Consider the following 18,400-nt stretch of genomic DNA (forward strand, 5'->3'; position numbering starts at 1 on the left):
CGCGGGGGCTTCCATCATACTGAGTTTATTGGAGTGGTCGGCCTAGGCTTTAATCTTACTGGATATGCTGGAGTAGTCAGTCTAGGTCGGCTACTTGCCTTGATGGCTTATGTTGGTGATATGAGGTGCAAGTTGTCCTTTTAGATGTTTAGTTTAGGTTACAACCGGTACAAGTTAGGCTAACTCGGCCTAGGCTGGATACTTGGCTGCCTTGATATACACATTGTTTACTTATTTGGTCGAGTTTGGCTAGGTGTGGTACAATAATAATAATAATAATTAGAGTTATAATTGATAATAATAACAATAATATAAAAATAAAATAATAAATATCATGAACATTAGGTTATATTGTTGTAAATGTTATTATTAATAAAATGAAGTTGTAAATTTAGTTTTAAATATAATAAATAAAATTAATATCACAATATGGTTTAGTTAATTGGTTTTACAAAATAATTATAATAGTATATGACCCGTGCGCGTCAGCATATTTTTTATTTATTTCAAATCTGTTTAGAATAATAATATAATTGTTATTATATTTATTTAACCATTAAAAGTAATAATAATAATAATAATAATAATTATAATATAAATTATAAATTATAAAATTTTTAAAAGATTAAAAATCTATTTAGCAAAAGTATTTAGTATAATAAGGTTTTTTATAATTACAAAAAATTACTTATACTAATAACATCACTATGAATAGTAAAAATAATAATAATAAAAATAATAATGATATTAATAATAACTAAAAAATGATAATAATAATAATAATAATAATAATTTTTATGCTATAATATTAATGAGAATGCAAATACCAAGGCTTATGTTGACATACTAATAATCTATAATTATATACAAAGACATACATTAGCAACAAAACAATTAAGAATGACAAGTAATTGAAATATGATCTCCTAATAAATAAAATTAAGATGTGTGTCTAACTATAATAATAATAATAATAATAATAATAATAATAATAATAATAATAATAATAATAATAATAATAATAATAATAATAATATCCCATAGTGATAATAATAATAATAATAATAATAATAATAATAATAATAATAATACACTAACTAAATATATAAAGAGATACACATTTTTTGTGTCCTTTTTTTTGTTTTTACAATTTTATCCTCTTAATTATTATTTATTAAATTTAAATAATTATTCATAATAAAAAATTATTTGTCATTTTTATCATTCTACTAACTTTAGTAACTATTTTTTAAATTCAAAAAATACCAAGATATAGAGATAAAATGAATAACAAACAAATACAAAAAGCAATTGAAATATGATCCCGTAGTAGATAAAAGTAAAATATGTGTCTAACTATAATAATAATAATAAGAATAATAATAATAATAATAATAATAATAATGATGATGATGATGATGATAATAATACCACTATAATAATATCGCATAGTGATAAAAAAAATAATACTAATACTACTACTACTACTAATATTAATATTAATACAACTACATATATAAGAGATAAACATCTTTAGTGACATTTTTATTTTATCAATTTTATCCTCTTAATTATTATATTTTAAATTTAAATAATTATTTATAATAAAAAAATTTATTTTTGAGTTTTATTATTTTACTAATTTTACTAACTATTTTTTTAAATTGAAATAATTGTTCAAATGTAAAGATAAATGAACAACAAAACAAATAAAAATGACAAGTAATTGAAACATGATTCCTACATAGTAAGTTAAAGTAAGATGTGTATCTGACACTAATAATAAAAACGATAATAATAATAATAATAATAACTATTATAATAATTATAGTTCTTAATAATAATAATAATAATAATAATAGTAATATAATAATATTAGTAATATAATGGTTAAAATACCTTTTTGTTCCCAATTTTCGTCAAGTTTTTTCAAATAAGTCCTAATTTTGGTTTCGTGTTCAAATAGGTTCCAATTTTCGTCAATTTTGTTCAATTGGGTTCTTTCTAGCTAAAACTGTTTAAATCATTAACGGCCATGGACAATGACTGCCACGTGTCATTTTGTGGTTTTTTTTAATTTTTATTTTAATTTTTTTAAATTTTTTTAAATGTACACGTGTCAACTCAGTAGCGTACCACGTGTCACTTCGTGTTTTTTTTTTCATTATTTTTATTATTTTTTTGAATTTGTTTTTGATTTTTTTAAAATTTTTTTTAAATGTCCACGTGTCAACCCAGTAGCGTGCCACATATCAAAGTTAATGTTCTATATTCAATTTGGTCCCTATATTTGTTATTTTTGTTCAATTGAGTCCCAATTTTTGTTAAAATTAACCAATTTGGTCCCTCTCCAAATTGAAACCAAATTAATTTTTATATTAAAATTCCCATTTTTTATTAAATATTTTTTATATAATATATTAAAATTCACATCATTATAACTTTGATATAAAAATTAAATTTGATCACATCTTTGATAGGGACCAAATTGGTTAATGTTAACAAAAGTTGGGACTAAATTGAACAAAAATAACAAATATAGAGACCAAATTAAATATAGAACATTAACTTTGACACGTGGCACACTATTGGGTTGATACATGGACATTTAAAAAAGTTTTAAAAAAATAAAAGAAAAATTCAAAAAAACCATGAAGTGACACGTGACACGCTACTGGTTGACACATCTACATTTAAAAAAAAATTTTAAAAAAACTTAAAAATTAAAAATAAAAAAAATTCCAAAAAAACCACGAAGTGACACGTGGCAGTCACTGTTCATGGTTGTTAATGATTTAAACAATGTTAGCAAAAAAGGACCCAATTGAACAAAATTGACGAAAATTAGGACCTATTTGAACACAATACCAAAATTAGGACTTATTTCAAAAAATTTGACGAAAATTGGGACAAAAAGGTATTTTAACCTAATATAATAATAGAAATCATTATAATTAATAATAATGATAATAATATTTATAGTTGATAGTAATATTGATTATTAATTATAGTTGATAATAATAACTCATGACCGATCTTAACCAATAATTTTGGAGGAGCCAAAATAATTTATAGTAAAAAATTTTGAATTCATCAATAATTTATTCAGAATAAAAATCTCCAATTATTCATTTTTGAATGTAAATAACCATATGGTGTTCAAGAAATCCATCTTTCATCTTATTCTGAATTTTGTTTTGATAATGTAACGTCTCATTTAATTAATAAGCGTAATTAAAAGAAGCGTCACACAACCCCTACAAAGTTCAACAGGATTAAAATAGGAAATTAAGAGTTAAGCTGGTACATGGACCATAGCCTAAAAAGAAAAACTCAAAGTAGAAAGATCTAGATGACTAAGCAGCGGAACCATCACCTCCCTGATGACCATGGGTGTTCCTCGCATCTGCTCACATCAACAAGTTGATGATCATCGCAAAAGAGAGAACCACACATACAAAACACACAACAAACAACAGAAGGGTAAGCTAGAGCCAAAATTGATTTTATCATGAAGTCAGGCATACTTTCATAGTCAACAACATATACATCATACAAGCATGTTATGAACATTCCGTCAATACACTACGACTCGACTCGACTCATCCGGATACATATAATCTGGTCGGATTCAGCGGATTCTTGCACTTGTGGTGGATACCTCTACTCACCCCCGAGCTGCTCACCCCCGAGCGATGTGTTACAAGTGTTACAATGAATCAATCCCCCCCACAAGGTTAGCCCTTAATGAGTTTCAGGCCTCCTGCTACTCTCACCACAAGAGTCAGTCCATTCTAAGTGAGACTAACTGAATCCTTAGAGTGTTAGGATGCAATCCTTACCTTGAATCCTTACCAAATTATATAGATGGGGCACCACCATGGACACCCACTAACAGGGGCCATGGAATTACGTCCCGACCACTGAAGCACGACCCTGAAATCCCACCTAGAGATCTCAAGGATTTACACACTGACCATCGACGAATTATACTCAATCAATCAAGAAGGATTTAACATGCATACACACACACACACACACACACACATATATATATATATATATATATATAGATATATATATATATATATATATATATATATATAGATATATATATATATATATATATATAGATATATATATATATATATATATCACATACCAGCTCCTCATAATCCACCTGTTTCATATTCCCAATGAATCCATACCAACCCATTATTCTCAAACCATGAATATGGAACTCCATCTCATATCACTACCATGCCACTTTGATACCAACCATCTCGATTAGATCACAGCCAAGATCATATCCAACCCATCATTTTCAATCCAAAGATCACACAATTCTTGCATACTTAACTCATTCATGCTTTTAACAGGGTAATGAAATTATACAGTAGATCACTAGTCAATATATAAAACACAACAAACATCACACCAACACATGCATCAGCCTCGCTCAGGGCAGGAACCCTCGCTTAGGCAAAAGGGCTCTTTCGCTCTAGCGGTAGGCCCTCGCTTGAGCGAGACAACCAACAGTGAGGGTTATTGGAACGCGGATTCTCGCTTAGGCGAGCCCCTCCTCGCCTGAGCGAGGCCACCCCTCGCCCAAAGACAAAGTCCCTCGCCTGGGCAATAAAACTGCAGCGACGAGCCAAAGTCCTCACGCGTTCTCGCTTTGGCGAGCCCCTCTCGCCTGAGCGAGAAGCCTCGCTCAAACGAGAGCTCTCCGCTTGAGTGAGAGCTCGAGTGTGGATCTGGCCTGTTTCTTCAAGTCTCGCCTAGGCGAGACAGACCCGCTTGGGTGAGAACACACATTCCTCGCCACTGTTTCCCTGCAATAGTCACACCCACAATTCCATACAACATACCAAGACATTTCATGCTCTCATAGTGACACACCAACCATAAAATCGCAGCACAATAATAGAACCGACAGAAAATCGAATTACAACAATAAGGCCTAGCTTCCTTTACCTAGAAAAAGGCTAAGAGAAGGGTTCAACTCCAACAGCAGAACACAGAAGCTCCAGGGACAGATTTACCAAGCTGGAAAAGAATAGTGGAGTGAGTATTGACGTAAGTCTACGACAAAGCCCTAACTAGAACTACGAAGATACGAGCGGAAGAACGAGGTATGAGGTGTAGAACACTTACACGGGCTAGAAGGCGAAACTAAGCTCACTGGATCTAGGTTGGGAGGAAACCCTACCAGAGGAAGACGACAATAGCTCAAGGGTGTGAGAGTTCTGTTTTTACGAAAGTGAGCAAAGCGTTAGGGTTAGGGCTCATTAGGTCTGATTTTGCCTTTTTGGGCCAGCCCTTAGGCCCATTCGATCAAAGGCAGCCCTTAAAATATTATGGCAGAAAACTGGGCCTTATAGAGAATCTTCGTTGTAGAAAATGAAACATTAAGAGTTAAATAAAATGAATTAGACAATCAATCAAGTAAAATATCTTTAATTTGTTTGTTTTTGTCAAAGATTAACATATTTCAATAATGGTCGACAAATTCTTCAAATTTGAATGGGTATAAACATCAATAATGAAATGTTGGAGTGAAATTTTAAACTAATCATATATTTATCAATATATCTATTTTTTTAAGTTACAAAAATAATTTATCATGATCTAATAAAAATTGAGACGTAACTACTAAAAAAATATATGATAGTAATAATATTATATATTACAAATAAGAGTAATAACTTTACTACTAATAATATTAATAATACTAATAGTAATAATGTCACATAAGGCAAAAATTGACCAAAAACTTTGTCCCTTCTTTTCGGTCACTTGAATTGGATCAACCCATGAGATTGTTGGGTCGGAAGCTCAGTATTTTTCTGCAGGGATTCTTCATGTAGTCTAACTTTTCTTCTGTACCCAAACCTTTTTAAAATACTTAAAATACCTATTGATTTTTGTACTAATACCTCCTCAGTATACAAATATTCGATTTCAAAATTCGAGGTGGTATTAGATTTTAAAATTCGATTAATAAAATTATCACATTTTTAAATATGATTAAAGAAATTATCAGATTTTGGAATATGTTTAATATTATTAATGGATCTCAAAATATATATATATTAGATATATTTATCTATTAGTTTTAATTTTGTTTTTAATTAAAAATCTGATAATTTCTCTAATTGAATTTTGAAATACAGAACTTTTCTAAACATTTTTTGTTTGAAATATATGGTGTCACTACAAAAATTTATAATTCTAATGGGGTTTATTAGTTAAGGTTGTAATAACCTCCTTTAAGAAAATGAATATCAGAGGTTTTAGAAACCTCTGTTAAGTGTCAGGGGTTTCGAAATGAACCCCAGTGAAATTTAGGTTTCACCTTTTTTTTCATTTCTTCCTTTTCATAACTTTTAAAATTTTCAGTTTGAATATTCAACTTTTCTCTCTTTCTCATGGTGTACCTACGACGAAGATGAAGAAGCTTTCGCTCTTCTCTGTGTGCCTTCCACCGTTCTCCCTCTTCTTACGTGTGACGATATTTCTCTTTCGATTTTATCTCTCTAATTTCGTCTCAGTCCCATTTTGAAGTTCTCATTTTGGTTGTGCGTCGCTGCCCTCGATTTTTGAATTGATTTCAGTTTCTTTCTTTCTCATGCCCTAACTCAGTTCTTTGCCTAACTCTTTCGATTTCCATAATTTATGTTATGTTTCCACGGGCCATGAGATCTGCAGAGACTCAAGAGAGAAAATCGATGCTTTGGTTACAGGGATAGGAACTGGAGGATTAATAACAGGTGCTGGAAAATTCCTCAAGCAGAAAAACCCAATCATCAAGGTATATTTTTTTTCTTAGCCAAGTTTGGAACCAAAATCTTGTTTCCCTTCTTTAATGGACTATTTATAGATTAATATCATGTTACTTTAAGCATCACTAGTTGTTGCTTCTTGAGGTTACAGATGCAACCACAGATACCTAATATTGGGACTCATTACTATTAATCAAAAGTTCAGTGGTTTTGGTTTGCAAATGCAGTTTTAGAGGTATGGTGATATCGCTATGTTGTTCTTCTAGTTTGAATCTATGCACGAATTGGATAAAATTTCTTCTTCATCAATTTTTTGTTTCTGGTAGCACAAACCTAGTAAGATTTTTTTTTTCTAGATTCATAGTTAAAATTAATATAGTGCTTCTTGATGATTCAATAGAGCTGGAAACAATGTCATGGTAGGCATTCCATAGAGTGGGAAATAGTGTGCTTGATAAAAGAAAGGTAGGTGAAGGAGTGATTTTCCTGGAAAAAAAAAAAAGCTGGTCAAAATTAATCATGATGTATATACATAATCTATGTTAGAAATGTGTGAGATAACCATACGAATTATTTTGAATTTTGTAAGTGGTGTATTATTTATTTTGTAGGTGCCTTGGGTCAAGTGAGTCATGCCTAAATCCAAAAGAGTTAGTGATGACAAGACTAACAGAAGTGGAAGGAGGGGTATGGTTCTTCCTTTTCAACCTTTATCCCTCACTTTTGATGAGATCAAGTATTCTATAAACATGCCACGGGTACTTAATTTTCAAGTGAAATCTTCCCATTTATATTTTAGAGCCTACTTCAACTTTTTTTGCTCCAAGTTGACAAGGAAATTGCTATAGCACTAAATTTTGTCTGATATTTGTGGAAAAATAATTAGAACTGTTGTATTATTGTAGGAAATGAAACAACAAGGAGTTTTTGAAGAACGTCTAGAACTTTTGAAGGTTGTTAGTGGTGTCTTTAGGCCAGGAGTACTAACAGCTCTGATGGGTGTAAGTGGTGCTGGTAAGACTACTTGATGGATGTTCTAGCTGGAAGGAAAACTGGTGGATATATTGAAGGGAACATCACAATATCTGGATACATAAAGAGGCAAGAAACATTTGCAAGAATCTCAGAACAATTTGATATTCACTCACCCAATGTTATAGTTTATGAATCTTTGCTATATTCGGCCTGGCTTCGTTTACCCGGTGAAGTTGATCGCGCAACTAGAAAGGTACAACTTTCTTCTGTCTAAATTGAAACAGGAAACTCATCACTTAAGTTCTGAAAGAATGATCAGGTTCTCTCATGAAAACTTCTCTAAGTACAGAGAAAAGAAGAAAGAAAAATTATCCATAAACTAAAATTAATTTTGGTATGCTATAATTAGCTTATAACTTCTACTTATCAATTATCATTTTTAAATTGGATTCCAAAGTGGGGAAAATTCATTAACATTTTCTTTAATTGTGTTTAAGCTATGCCAACTTTTTGTTAACTAAATTGACGGTGCCAACCCTACAGTGTAGGACGGTATCAAACTCGGAGCCAATGTATTTTTGTTAACTAAATTCTTTCCTTTATGCTAATATATGTTTCTTGAATATAACTCTAAAAATGGGCAGGATTTAATGACTACTACATTGAGCAATTAGAAGTTAACTCTTGATGGTTATAAGGTAATCTCGTAAAGTTTGTCTCTTATTCCTGCTGTATTATTTCAAATCATATTATATGCATTGCATTAGGGGTGGGCATGGATCGGATATTTAATGATCCAATCCACATCCATTTTAGATCCAAATAATTAGATTAGATTTTTGACCCAAATCCATATTTTTAGCAAAAGTAGTTTGGATTTTTTTAAAATCCAGATCTAAATATTTGGATCAAGATTTAAATCCAATCCAAATATTTGGATTAAGTTTAAAATCCAGAATCCATTTTTAATAAAAGAAATTTAAATTGAATTTCTTAAAGCAATTTTAAAATCCAGGCCCTACGACTCGGATGGGATCGACGACCCGGACGGACCCGACGACCTGGACAACCCAGACGGGCCCGACGACCCGAACGACCCAAACGGGGCCGATGACCCGAACGGGCTCGACAACCCGAACGTGTCGGACAACCCGAACAGGCCGGACAACCCGAACGGGCCCGAAAACACGAACAGGCTCGACGAGGCGAACGAGTCGGATGACCCGAATGGGGCCAACGACTCGGACGGGCCAGACGACCCGAACGGACCGGTCCAAATAGTTGGGCCCAATTGGGTAGTCGGGCACGTTCGAATCGTGGGGCCTGTCTGGGTCGTCAGGTACGTCAAGGTCATCAGGCCCGTCTGAGTCGTCGGGCCCATCTGGGTCGTAGGGCCTGTCCGGGATGTCGAGCCCGTCTGGGTTGTAGGGCCTGTCCGGGTCGTAGGGCTCGTTCGTGTCATCGTGCCATCCGGGTCGTAAGGCCCGTGTAGGTCGTCAGGCTCGTCCGGGTCGCCAGGCCCGTTAGGGTCGTCCAAGTCGTCAGGTCTGTTTGGATCGTCGGGCCCATTCGGGTCGTTCGGCCCGTTCTTGACGTCGTGCCCATCCGGGTCGTAAGGCCCGTGTATGTCGTCGGGCCCGTCCGGGTCGCCAGGTCGTTTGGTCCATCCAGGTCGTCCGGCCCATCCGGGTCTTCGGGCTCGTTCGGGTTGTCAGGCCTGTTCGGGTTTTTGGGCTTGCCTGACTCTTTCGGGTCTTTGGGCTGCCTGACATGTTTTCGTCATTGGTTCTGCCTAGTCCGTTCAGGTTTTCGGGTCCGCGTGACCCTTTCGGGTCTTCGGGTCTGCCTGAGCCGTTCGGGTCTTCGGGCTCGCCTTACCCCGTTCGATTCTTTGAGCCTGCCTTACTCGTTCGGGTCATCGGGCTTGCCTGACCCGTTCGGGTCTTTGGGCCTGCCTGACCCGTTCAGTTCTTCGAGCCTGCTTGACCCATTCGGGTCATCGAGCTCGCTTGGCCTGTTCGGGTCTTCGAGCTCGCTTGGCCCGTTCGGATCTTCGAACCTGCCTAGCCTGTTTGGGTCTTCGGGCTCACCTGGCTCATCAGGTCATTGGGCCTGATCGATTCGTTCGGTTTGTCGGGCCCGCCTATCTCGTTCATATCTTTAGGCCCGCCCAACCTCTTATGGTTGTCGAGCCTGTCCGATTCGTATAGGTCGTCGAGCAAGGCTCATCCAAGTCTGAATTTAGTATAGTTCATCTCAACCTTTAGTCTAACCCAACTAAAAATTTAAATTGAAAATTTGGATTGGATTTTTTGGATTATCCATATTTAAAAATCTTGATTTATAAAATGGATATCCAATCCATAAGATATATAAAATGTAAATTAGATTGGAATCCATATCCATTAAATGGATTTTAAATGGATTAGATTTTTAATAAAATGGATTATAAATGGAGTGGATTGGAGCAAAAGTGGATTTGATCAAGAAAATTAAATTTTTTGCCCACTCCTACATTGCATAACTAATAACAATTGAGTAATTTCTAGTCAGATTAACTGTTAAAAAGGCATAACTTCCTTTTTTATTACGTTTGTTCTATAATAAAAAATACCTTTTAGTTATGATTGATAATGTGTTATAATGGACATTTTCTTTTCTAGGTTTGTATTTTTATATGTGCCTTAATCTCTTTTCAATTTTTGGTTGTAGCAGGATTAGTAGCTGATGGGAGGCAAATTGTTGCCCAAGCCAAGTCTGAAGCAACTATGACATGTTTGCTTAATTCTCTTGTAATATAGATGCTTCCTCTCCTCACCCCTTTTATTTATCTAAATGTTTGATGATTACCATATTTTCTTATTACTGTTGTCATGGACTAATTTGACACCTTGTAGCAATCAAAGAAGAATTGTAGTTAAACTAGGAAAAATTGTGAGAATTATTATCTGTAAACATGTGGTTTCTAGGAAGTAGTAGATGAGGACAATGGCATCGGGATTGAGATTTAATAAATCGTCACAACTCCCTATTGAAATCTGCAACCTCTGCATCTGCTTGTTGTGAAATTGGCACCATGCTCTTGGAAGTCTCGTTATTCATTAATCACTTTTCTGTCAATGGTGAATGGTGTTTTGAAAGATTTTATATATTACTGCAGACAAATATATTGGAATGCTATTGTTTCCTTTTGTTAGTTGTTTCTCCTTTTGTTACTATCTTTGCACTGTGGGTGGTAGTATTGAGACACTGAGCAATTTTGGATTTGTGGAGTAGAGTCTGAAATAGTGTGCGGTATTTTAATTTTCAAACTCAGTGCTCTACTATGTAATATTTACTTTTTGTGTAATATTTTGACAATTATCTCATATTTTACCATCATATCCACATATATGATAACTACTATGTACTTTGTCTTTGTTTTCTGTTACTCTAAAATGATAAATCGCCATAGTTTAGATATTTTATACTAGTTTCTTAAATAGTGGTTAACTATCTAATCAAACCTTTTTGTTAGGAATGATAGAAAGTTTGGAAAGATTTTCGGCCAAGAAAACATGTAATCAAATAAATTCCCAAGAAGGTGGGTTCATGTGGTGGTTATTATAAGTTAGCATTGGGTGAAATATGAAATATATTTGAAGATTTTTGTCATAAATTATTTACCTTCATATACTTCTTATAACGAGTTTGCTCAGGATAAAAATGTTATCTTTTTCTTGATATTACTGGTTCAAAATCAAAATTTTCATGTAGGTCCAACATTGCTCATGTCTTAATTAAACTTTTTGAAGGCATGTATCTGTGATACATGTTCAGACGTGCTCAGCCACTTTTTAAATACATTGATAAACATATCCTCCAAAAACTGAGAGACTAATAAAGATATTTTGTGTTATTATTATGGGTTTTAATCATACAAAGGGATGAAACAGTCAAACAACCACTAGCGACTTGCACAATAGCTAAGAATTGAGGTTGGTTCATCCATTTTCTCAAGGTTGACTTTGAGTTAAATCTTCAATCATCAGGACACCTCTCCGAGGCAGCTGCAACTCTTATCTTTGCCTCCACCACCGTTGGATCAGCTAGCACCGAGAATAGTTACTCTTATAAGGTATTTGAAATTAGCTAAAATAGTACTTTAAAAACCACAATTATGAAGAGTTTTAATTCATTCTTTTGAACACTTTTTGAAGTGGGTTAATTTAACTTTTAATTACATTTTGTAACTGCCAGACTTTATTTCTTGAAGAAATAACCTTGATGTGTAATTCATATGAAGAAAAAAGTATAATATGATCATAGCATGGTGGATGATAAGGAAATGGGTGTAGAGTCAAGCCATAATATGAATGATGATCTTAAAGACTTTTTTTAGTTGATGCAAGAAAGTCAAGAGAGTTTATATGAAGGGTGTGATAAACATTCTAAACTTTCTTTTATTGCATTGTATTTTCTTTCATTCTAAACTTTCTTTCATTGTATTTTATTGGACTTTATACATGATTATTTTTCTTTCATTGTAGTTGAAGAATCTTATTAGACTTTCATTTTATTTGACTTTATAACAAGTATAAAAAAGATATTGTAATATTTCACTACTTTGAACGTTTAAACTTTATTATTTACTTTGAACTTATAAACTATGTTCCTTGTTTTTATGAATGTTATATCTAGTTATAAACAAATATCTAAATGTTAGAATTTTTTCTTATCATATGTTTTATGAATTTTATGCATTCAAAAAGTATAATAAATAAAATTAAGGAAATTTAAAAAGTAAAAACATCAATAAATGATGAATTGCATTGCATGGGTAAAAATGGACTTTCAATATTACTATATAGTATAAAGGATTTAAAACTACATACAAGGAATAGGTACTACGATTATAAAACTGCAATAAATACCAGGGTTCCAAAACTGTCAGTAATTACCAAGGGTTTTAAAATCTCAGATAAATATCAGGGGTTTAAAATCGTCGGTAATTAACAAGAGTTTTAAAACCGTCGATAATTATCAAGAGTTTGAAAGTTGCCGGTAATTATAGGGACTTTAAAACCGTCAGTAATTACTAGAAGTTTGAAACCGTCGGTAAATACCAGGAGTTTCAAAACCGCCGGTAAGTGCTGTTTTACCCGGAGAGAAAGGAGTGCCCATTTTTTTCCTCCTTCTCCATTATTTTTCCAGCTTGCTTATGCTTGATCACTAATTATTTTTTTCTTTTTCTTCTTCTTATTCGGTCTAGTCTAGTCCTTAAGTTTATAAAAAAAAAAAAAACAAAACCCGAAAAGCAGAATAAACCAAGAAAATATTGGAAAATATCTCATTTGCCCCTCCATAATTTCTTTTCACAACTTGATACAGTTGAATGATGAAAATAACTTTTTAAATTCTTATTTTTTTCGAAAAATAAAAATTTAGAATATGTAATCTAGAATTTTTTTAAATAATTTTATCATTTTGATACTATTCTATGATAAAATTTAATATAACGAAATAATATTTTAAAAATAATTTTGAATATATTCAAAATATTCATTGAAAAGAAAAAAATATAAAATATCTCTGAATACTTATTAAAAAACCTTATAACAATATTTCTGGACTGAGTTATTGAATTTGTTGGAAAACTTTATCTGAGAAAGCTTTATATTGCAGTGTAGACTTTAATATTTATTTCGATTGACATATGACTTTTTGATTGATTCAAATATTAACGTTCACATTTCAATATAAAGCTTTCGAGTAAATGTTTTTGAAAAATCCAAAAATCCAACGAAATATATTTTTCCAGATAAAGCATTATCAATGAAATGCCTTAAATTTATAATATTTTGAAATATATTTAAATTGCTGTTGAAACATTATTTAGTAATAATATTTTTTCCAAATGAACAATTCTAAATAATTAAAACTTTATTGTGTATTAGGATTATGATTATTTGACTCCCAAATTTTGACTATAAAATGACTTCCTGACGTGGTCAGGTGAGGTGAATTTTATTTTTTAATTTAATATATTTTTTTGAAAAAATACTGAGGTAGGAAGCGATGGGAAGAGAAGTGAACTGCCTTTTCCACTTTTTGACTTACAGATTATGTGGAATCTTTCATGGTTTCCCTCTCGTGCTCTACACTTTTCTCTTCTCACCTCCAACCCAACAAAAGCTTTTCTTCGAAATTTGTTAGGGTTTTTGCAAAGGCAGATAAAAAACGAAGACAAAGAAAGTGTTAAGGAGAAGAGGTGAAGCAGTCGTTTTCATTTTCTCTCACGTAGAGATGGAAAAGGTTAGGGAGAAGATTTTTTGGTTTCATTGACGAAGGTTGTTTGTCTCTCTCGTAGAGCACAAAACGACGTCAAGGAGAAGAGGTGAAGGCATTTTCTGTGTGGCGTAGAGCACAAAAGACATTTTCTTTTATTAAATTGTAGTTTCTTCAATCAGAACGATCAAGCGCGTCCTCCATTGGCTTTGGGCTGTTTGGGCATTGTTTTCAAAGGTTCTAGTTGTAAGAAGGATGATGATAGTATGTCATTGGAGGGCGACATTGAAGGTATGGATTCCTTTTTTTACTGTTTGTTACGTTAGGGTGTATTTTAGTCTTTAAAACACCCAAATTTTTCATTTTTTTCCATTTGAAGAAGATGATTGTTGATTGTAGGGTTTTCGTTTGTTATGTTTCTATGAGTATCTTTCTGTCATGGAGTTGTTTTAGGTTTTTTAGGTGTTTAATTGGTTGAAGTTGATATTGCTTTTTGATGAACCAAATACTTTTGATAGGTGCATGAATTACCACATTGCTGAATAGGTTTGATTACAACTGTCTGCATGTTTTGTTGATGACTTATGTGCAAACAAGTGATGACCTATGATGCATTTTTAGCAAGCATTGGGATCACTCAATCTTTTGAACTTTCATCTTATAGCAGTGACAAGTTATGAATGTGGTGATTAACTTTTGTGCATCTGTTTTTATTTTTATATATGTGTTTCATGTTTTGATTAAAATTGTCTGCATTTTTTTGTTGATGACCTTTGTGAACACAATTGATGACATGTGGTGCATTTTTGTTAAGCATGTGGGATCACTAAATTTTTTTTACTTTCTTGATGTAGCAATGACAAGTTGTGAATGTGGTGATTAACTTTAGTGCATCTTTACAATCTATAGTGATCTTTGTTCCTTTGTACATATGTATTTGATGAATTTCAATACACTTGTTGTCTTATTTATGAATTTTAAGTATATGGACTGGATCATTGGCTGATCGAAGTACTTTGATAGGTGCGTGAATGATTGTAGGTTTTCATTTTTTGGTGTCCTTGTGAGTGTCTTCTTGTGATGGAATTGGTAATTTTTTTATTGGGTGTGAAATTGGTTGCATGTGGAATTATGTTGAGTCAATTTCAATGTGTGGTATGAGTCAATTACAATTTACTGTCTGCATTAGATTTAAGTATGACGAAGATAAAGTTCCTTTTTGATGAACCAAGTAGTTTGATAGGTGAGTCAATATGTGATGATTAGGGTGATTCTAACTGTCTGATTTTATCTGATTACGTGTGTGCACAAAAGTGATGACCTGTGGTGCATTTTTTGGTTGCATGAGGGATTACTAAATTTTTGGAATTTTCATGTTATAACAGTAACAAGTTCTGAATGTGGTGATTAACTTTGGTGCATATGTGTAATTTACAATGATATGTGTTTTTTTATAGATATATTTTGGATGATGCATTTCAATGCACTTGGTTCGTTGTGTAGGAATTGCACTTGATGAGATTGCACATGATGACATTACTTGATTTTGTGATACCCATTATTTCAATGAATGAATTATGCTAACTTAAGTGAATACCTCTAGTTTTTATTTTGTACAACCATTTATTGAGTCAATATGTAGTACTTTAAATTAATGTATAATGTGTGTTATTTAGTTACTTTGAAAGTTACTAAATATTCAAATTCATGATGAGTTTTGTTGAATGAAGTGATGAACTTAGGTTTATATTTTGCAAGGATCTTGTAGGAGTAAGTATTTTGCCATTTAAGTGCTGGATTAAGTTGTTTATTATGCACAATTGTGAGTTAATATTATAGTGTAATATTTATCTATGGTGACATTTTTCTTGTGTTGTGAGGTTTGTAGAATTATTGATTTGTTGGAATTGTGAGATGGCTTGTAAACGGTAAGGAAAATCTTCTCCACAAGCATGCAATGAAAGCAAGAAGGCAAAGATGGAAGAGAAGTATCAATAGGTAATTATTTAGACCTTGTGTACTTTTAAGTTGAATTTTGCTTTTGAATTGTTCATCTAAATTGTTTTCTTGTGTAAATATAGGTCAGAATTGTGCATAAGTGTGACACGAAATACTTTGTTCAAGCCAACAATTTACTCAAAGCAAGTCATGGTAAGAGAATCGAACCACAATTATGGAACACAATGTGCAGGCCAATGTGGACCACAATGTGCAACCAACTGTGGCTGTCAATGTAGACGAAATATTGCAGAGGATGGTTCCTCCATCGACCAATAATCCATGTTTTGAGGTTGGGGAGAGCTCAAAGGATGGATCCTTTGCTTTGGATAATATATCCCTTATTTAATGTGGGATAAGTATTTTATGTGGGACAATTATTTAATGTCTTGTATTTTTATGGTATTTAAATTTAAGTTGCCGATTTTATCTTATCATATGTAGTTTGAACTTTATGACTATATGGGTTTGGATCAATGTACTAAATTTATGACATTGAACTTATTTTGTGCACTTTGCTATTAATGTAACCCACTATAATTGAAACAACAGAAGTGGATAAGGTAAGTCCATATGTGAAATAATACAGGTATCAGAACTCTAGAAGTATAAACGGATGACCCTTGACCAATTATATGATGACCTGCAAATAACATTTTGCACAAAATTAGAATATGTGATCCCTAATAAGGGAGTGAAGCTGTAGACCACTTTTAGAAAATTAAACATTGCTAATTTACTATAAGCAAGGTTAATTAAAAATATTGAACTTCCATGTGAGATAACTTGTCCAAAATATCCCACATCAAATGACATTATTCCACTGCAAATATTAACTAATGACCACTCAACAATTAAGTGGTGACCTACCAATCACTTTCTGTACAACATTACAATCTCATATCACTAATAAGGGAGAAAATAGGAATTGGAGTTGCTTCATATTCTCTCATTCTCTATCCTCATTTTTGTCTATTGCATCATCAGAGATGGACACATATGTCATGAAAAATGACTTGATCCCTTTCACTATTCTTGTTCCTAATATAAATAGTGCTAGGAATATTTACAATAATTATTACTCATAATTGCAAAAATATCTTATAATCTTAAATTAGGGAGAACAAACCAATCTATGATTGTCTAGCTTATTCTTAGGAAATCATATCAAAATATACTCATGTGCCGCTAGGCGGTTTCTTGAAAAATCTAGAAACGCGAAAAGAACTCGAACATGGCAAAGATATACACTTCAAGCATTCCATACAATACATGATCATGCGAAAATTATAATTTAACAACAGATGGAACTCCCCTAACCTAGATTTTCCCCGCACTAATGCTCTTCTAAAGTCCCTTTTGATTCCAATTTGGTTCCAAGCCTTGTCTACACCCAAGCATACTCACTCACTTTCTTTAGGTTCAAGTTTGTGCTCAGAAACTGTCCTTTAGGCCGCCCACACGAAAATGCACCATCCAAAACACCGTCTTTCCACTTAATTGGCCAAATAACAAGTCTTAGTGGTGGTTAATGATTCAGAAACGAAAATTGGCATTCATATAACCTTAATTGCCATTCAAACCTCATTAGTGGTTGTTTCTCCAGCCCCCCTTGGCTGCCCCTTTTTCAGCTAGGGTTTCTGGCCTTTCACATTCATGCCAAAAAATGATTTTAGCAAAATGAAAGTTATTTTGCTTAAGCCAAGGTTCAAAATCACCACCACTCAATTTTCAAGTCAATGCACAACCAATCAACCAATTCACATTTCATGATAATTTCTATAAATCTAGAAATTTATACTCTCTTATCACGCTCAAACATATCATAAAAAAATACAATTAAATAACACACAATTGGCACACATAGGACTCGAACCTAAGTCCTTTCAACATAACCAAGTACTTCCAATCACTTGAGCTAGTACTTGTTCACATCATGAAAGTTAGCATTTAATGTTATAAAGACTCACACTACCCGCATTTATTAAATAATTATTTATTTAATTATTTAAATTTCTCGGGTCTTACAATTATTAATCTCTGGAAGTCGACTTCTGGTTCAGTGTTTTTCCGAAAGTTGACTTCCAGTTTTGTTACATGATATTTTTTTATTTATAATTTTTTATGTCAAGTTTTTAGTTTTTATGTTAATTTTTTTAGTGTTTTTATGTTGTAATTAAAATATTTATTAATTTTAATTTGTAATTATTTTAATTTGAATATGTTCTTGAATATGTTTTTTATAGACATGGTTAGGACAATAAGAGCATTGGTACCTCGTGACAGAAGTTCTTCACATGATCAGACTCTTGAGGAGGAGCCTAGACGTAGACCCACAACATGTGCTCGCAGAAGGGGCAAGGGTCGTCATGAAG

General features: G+C 32.8%; 1 long non-coding RNA gene across 10 annotated transcripts; it reads left to right on the top strand.

The window, feature by feature from the left end:
- Positions 1-6,303: 6,303 nt before the first annotated feature.
- On the top strand, positions 6,304-10,956 carry LOC114164142. Of its 10 annotated transcripts, none has more exons than XR_003599503.1 (7): positions 6,304-6,814; positions 6,915-7,020; positions 7,186-7,250; positions 7,397-7,543; positions 7,691-8,013; positions 8,405-8,458; positions 10,476-10,804. It is a non-coding gene; the product is annotated as an uncharacterized LOC114164142 (long non-coding RNA). The 10 variants fall into 10 exon arrangements; XR_003599496.1 differs by having other exon boundaries at positions 6,305-6,814; positions 6,937-7,020; XR_003599498.1 differs by having other exon boundaries at positions 6,307-6,814; positions 6,937-7,020; positions 7,397-7,472.
- Positions 10,957-18,400: the final 7,444 nt, after the last annotated feature.

Source organism: Vigna unguiculata, chromosome 9 (genome assembly GCF_004118075.2).
Source record: "Vigna unguiculata cultivar IT97K-499-35 chromosome 9, ASM411807v1, whole genome shotgun sequence".
Taxonomy (NCBI): Eukaryota; Viridiplantae; Streptophyta; class Magnoliopsida; order Fabales; family Fabaceae; genus Vigna; species Vigna unguiculata.